The following is a 5,141-nucleotide window of genomic DNA, read 5'->3' on the forward strand; positions in this document are numbered from 1 at the left end:
CTCATTGCCTTGCATTTGTAGGGCCACCCTTTTAAACAGTTCCTGTTTTGGTTTGTTGATCAACCTGATCAAATGGAGGACCCAGGTGTTTCTCAGAATTGGATTAGGACATTCAGGGGCTATGAGGTGTTTCCAACTATTTGACATTGTAACACAATTTGTCATCTGTAAAGATCACACTCAAGATCCATGTAATTGAGTTGAAAGGATATATGTGGGGGCATTGGAGAGATGGCGCAACTGTTAAGAGCACTGGCTACTATTCTAAAGGACTGGGTTTGATTCCTAGCACCTACATAGTGGTTCACAACTGTCAGTAACTCTAATATCTGGGAATACAATGCTGTTTTCTGGCCCCTACTGGTAACAGGCATGAACATGGTAAACATACATAATTTAGGCCAAACACTCATACACATAAACTAATAATTTAGCATTTATGTATTTATTTATTATGTATACAGTGTTTTATGTGCATGTCTGCCTGCACACCAGAAGAGGGTATCAGATCTCATTTTAGATGGCTGTGAGCCACCATGTGGTTGCTGGGAATTGAATTCAGGATCTCTGGAAGAGCAGCCAGTGCTCATAATCTCAGCCATCGCTCCAACAATAATTTGAAAAATTAAAGCAGTATAAGACAATAAAAATCATTTTAAAAAACAAAGAGGGAACTGGAAAGATGGCTCAGTTAACTAACTGCTTGGTAGATCTGAATTCAGTTCCCATCACCCAAATCAATTGACTTACAACCCCCATAACCCTAATATCAGGGAAATCTGATGCCTCTGCCTTCTGCCAGCGGCAGAAGAAGCATATCTTTATATGCACCTACCCACATACAGGCATACACACATTATTGAAACGATTAAAACAAAAATTAAGTCTTAACAAAACAGGAAAAACATTCATATTTCGAGTAAGTATATGGTTTTGTTGGGTCACATAGCTTTCTCAGTCATATAATCACTTAGTCCCTGCCCAGTGAGTAGCAGGGTAAAACACTTTCCCTTTTCGGCAGGGAACTGGATGCCACTAAAACTTCGAGGTACCTTGACTTCTGTTTGTGAGCAGGAAAAGCCTAGTTGGGCAAGGTGTCTGGCTTTTGTACAGGCCTGCTTTGTGTCTATCAGAAACTCCCTGGTACAAAATGAGACATATGTTAGGGATTTTCCCCATCCTTGAACAACAGAATGCATAGCCACCAACGATTTGTGGATTTTCTAGCCATTATGTTGAAGCCCTAGAGATGCAAGTATGCTCACAAAAGGTGGGAGGACAGGCACGGAGGGGCACGGTTGTGGGGAAACACGTGTGTAGTAGGGAGTCACTCTAAGGCTTTGTTTCTGAGCTTACAAGGAAAGAAAACCTACACCAGCCTTTCCTTTCTTTTTTTCCTTCCTTTCTCTTTTCTTTCTCTTTTTAATTAAATGATTTATTTGGTTCTAAAATATTTCCATTACTTCAAGGTTCTTTTGTTTTTGTTTTGCTTTTTGGGGACAGGATTTCTCTGTGTAAGAGTCCTGGCTGTAGACCAGCTGGCCTGGAACTCACAGAGACCCACCTGCCACTGCCTCCCAAATGCTGGGATTAAATGTATGCGGCTTTGCTTGTTTGCATTTACTTACTTATTATGTGGATAGTGTTCTGCCTACAGGCCAGAAGAGGGTACCAGATCTCATTGCAGATGGTTGTGAGCCACCATAGGGTTTATGGGAATCGAACTCAGGACTTCTTGAAGAGCAGCCAGTGCTCTTAACCACTGAGCCATCACACCAGTCACCACCTCTCCCCTTTCTTAAAAGACAGTCTCACTTTGTAATCTTGACTGGCCTGGAACTCACAGAAATCTACCCCCCTCTTCCTCCCAAGTATTAGGATTAAAGGTGTGCACTGTGTGCCTGGTGCCCACTGGGGCCAGAAGGCGGCACTACACTCCCTGGACCTAGAATTGTGTTTGTGAGCTGTTGTGGAATATTATTTTAACTGGGCAAAGATATGTTCCATTTGTTTTTGCTGCAGAATATTACTTTAACTGTATGAGGCAAGTTACATTTATTTATACTGCACTTGTTTAATTATGTAAAGATGTGTTTCTTCTTGCCTGCCTAAGGCAACTGATTGGTCCAATAAAGAGCTGAATGGGACAGCTTGAGCATGCCACCCAGACACAAGGAGCAGTGAAGGTAAGATACACAGAGGAAAAGTAAAAAGCTCTGAGGCAAAAAGGAATAAAGAGAAATAGGTTAACTTAAGTTAGCTGGGTTTAGTGATGCACAACTTTAATCCCAGTACTTGGAAGGCAGAGGCAGGCAGATCTCTGTGAGTTCTAGGCTAGCCTGATCTACATAGCAAGTGCCAGGGCTCTATTACACATAGAAACCCTGTCTTGACACCCTCCCCCCATAAAAAAAAAAAAAGCTATTTAGGGCAGGGCAGGTTGATCCATTGGGAAGTAGAAGCAGAAAGAGCAGGAGTTCCAGGTTAGCCCAGGCTACAGTGTGAGACACTGTCAAAAAAAAGCAAAAACCAAATTGAGTCCTGGTAATAGCTTAGTGGATAAAGGTGCCTGCCACTAAGCTTGGGGACCTGAGTTTAATGCTTGGAACGGACTTTTAAAGTTTTCTTCTGGCCTCCACACATGTACTGTGGCACAACTGTGCCCCATTTCCACCTAAGTAAAATATAATTAAAATTTTAAATTGAGGGCTGGAGAGATGGCTCAGAGGTTAAGAGCACTGACTGCTCTTCCAGAGGTCCTGAGTTCAATTCCCAGCAACCACATGGTGGCTCTCACCCATCCGTTATGAGATCTGGTGCCCTCTTCTGGTGTGCAGATATACATGACAGCAGAATGTTGTATACATATTAAATAAATAAAATCTTTAAAAAAAAAAAAACAACAACTTTAAATTGAAATTAAAAGGGAAGCCAGGCAATGGTGGCTCACTCCTTTCATCCCAGAGCTTGGGAGGCAGAGACAGGTGGATCTCTGTGAGTTCAAGGCTAGCCTGGTCTACAGAGCTAGTTCTGGGACAACCAGGGCTACACAAAGAAACCCTTTCTGGAAAAAAATAAAAAATAAATAAATAAAAGGGAGAGCGAGTGTAGAGATAGTTTAGCTAGCAAAGTGCTTGCCATGCACACATAAGGACCTGAGTTCAATCCCCAGCACCCTTGTAAAACCCAGGACACCGCAGCCTATATTTGTAATCCCAAATATAGGCTGGGGAAGTGGAGATAAGCAGATCCCTGGGGCTTACAAGGTGGACAGCTCATGAGGAACAGCACATAAAGTGACCTCTGGCCTCTATATGCATACACACACTGTATCCACCAAAACATACATTACCTATTTTATAGTCATCCTAAGAATTTCTCAAGTCCTACCAATTGTGAGCAACTTTGTATTAATTGAAGGGTGTTTCCTGTGTTAAAGCTGCCTGGATTGATGAGAGTTGAGCTTTCAGCTACTGTTCCAGAGGTATATTCCGTGCCTTTTTTTTTTTTTTTTAAGATTTTATTTATTATGTATACAACATTCTGCTGTCATGTATATCTGCACACCAGAAGAGGGCACCAGATCTCATAACAGATGGTTGTGACCACCATGTGGTTGCTGGGAATTGAACTCAGGACCTCTGGAAGAGCAGTCAGTGCTCTTAACCTCTGAGCCATCTCTCCAGCCCTATTCTGTGCCTTTTTTACATGGGATTAACTAATCTAGGATAGGAACTATAGGCCTATATTAACCAGAATGTTCAGGCAGATCTAGTTATGTTGCTAACCTCCCTCAAAAGAGGCCAACAATGTCCACTTGATGTCAGTCAGGACATGTGACATGAATTGGGTGTTCATTTCAGTAGAGATTACAGTCCAGGGAGGCAAGCTGAATTTTAGCACTATTAGATCAGGTACTATTTCATCAAAGGAAAAAAATACCTTAAGCCTCTACCACAAAAATTTTGTCATCCCTGACATTTAACTATTAGGGAGAATCTGCCTTCTAAACGATTTGTTCACATTCAATGGATTTTTCCAAATAAGAGTAAAGAAGTCTTATTTGAGAAAAGGTCTCACTGTGTTGTGTTGACTGGCCTGAAACTCATGTAGACCAGGCTGGCTTCAAAGGCATAGAGCTCCTCCTGCCTCTGCCTCCCAAGTGCTAAGATTAAAGGCATGCTCCACCATCTCCATCAAGAAGCCTTTTGAGAGAATCCTCAATTTCTACTTTTTAAATTAAAAAAAAAAAAACTATCATTAGAAATGCCAGGGTTAACATGCACAAAAGCCAAGAAACCAATGATGCCAGATAGTGAATTTCTATTGCACTGTCTTTTGAACACACCAACAGGGAAGAACTGCTGAGGGCATGCAGTGCAACAGGGAATAACCAATTTCTAAAGTACCCCCCCCCACACACACGCCATATCTTCCTGGTTCATTTGCTCACCACTGTTTGACAAGGGGAAGGCTCCAGGGTACTGCAGAATGTTTAAGAACTCTTCAATTAGTTGGTTATTATGGCCCACACCTTTAATCCCAGCACTTGGGAGGGAAAGGCAGACAGATCTCTGAGCTTGAGGCCAGCCTGATCTACAGAGGGAGTTCCAGGATAGCTAGGACTACACAGAGATCCTGTAGTGAAAAACAAACAAAAAAGTTGGGCAGTGGTGGTGCATGCCTTTAGTCCCAGCACTCAGGAAGCAAAGAGGCAAGTGATATCTGTGAGTTTAAGGCCAACCTGGTCTACAGAGCTAGTTCTGGACAGCCCGAAGGCTACACAAAGAAACCCTGTCTAGAAAAACTGGGGGGAGGGGAAGGTGTTCGATAGAATGTGTCATTTGTCTGACTCTAAAATGTTTCATACAAAGTGAAGGCTCTGGACCTGGTGAAAGCTCTAAGAAGCTTTATTTAACCCTATTCAGAAATTACGCTATCATGAGGGAGAGTGTGTATGCTCAAATACACACAATAGAGAGGCACAGTACCTGTAAAAAGAGACAAGGAAATGAATACACTTAAATAGGTTATTTTCTTAAAAAAAAAACCAAACACATCATTAATCTTTAATCTTAGATCCTATTACAGTATCATGAATCAGCAAGCAGACATCAAAGTTAAAGAGTCCAGTAAACATC

The 5,141-nt window shown here is 41.9% G+C and overlaps 1 non-coding gene across 1 annotated transcript; it reads right to left on the bottom strand.

Annotated features, from left to right (window-relative positions):
* Nucleotides 1-4,250: 4,250 nt before the first annotated feature.
* On the bottom strand, nucleotides 4,251-4,382 carry LOC113835316. Its single transcript, XR_003484760.1, has one exon. It is a non-coding gene; the product is annotated as a small nucleolar RNA SNORA8 (small nucleolar RNA).
* Between the last annotated feature and the right edge of the window lie 759 nt (nucleotides 4,383-5,141).

This window comes from Cricetulus griseus, chromosome 4, assembly GCF_003668045.3.
Source record: "Cricetulus griseus strain 17A/GY chromosome 4, alternate assembly CriGri-PICRH-1.0, whole genome shotgun sequence".
NCBI lineage: Eukaryota > Metazoa > Chordata > Mammalia > Rodentia > Cricetidae > Cricetulus > Cricetulus griseus.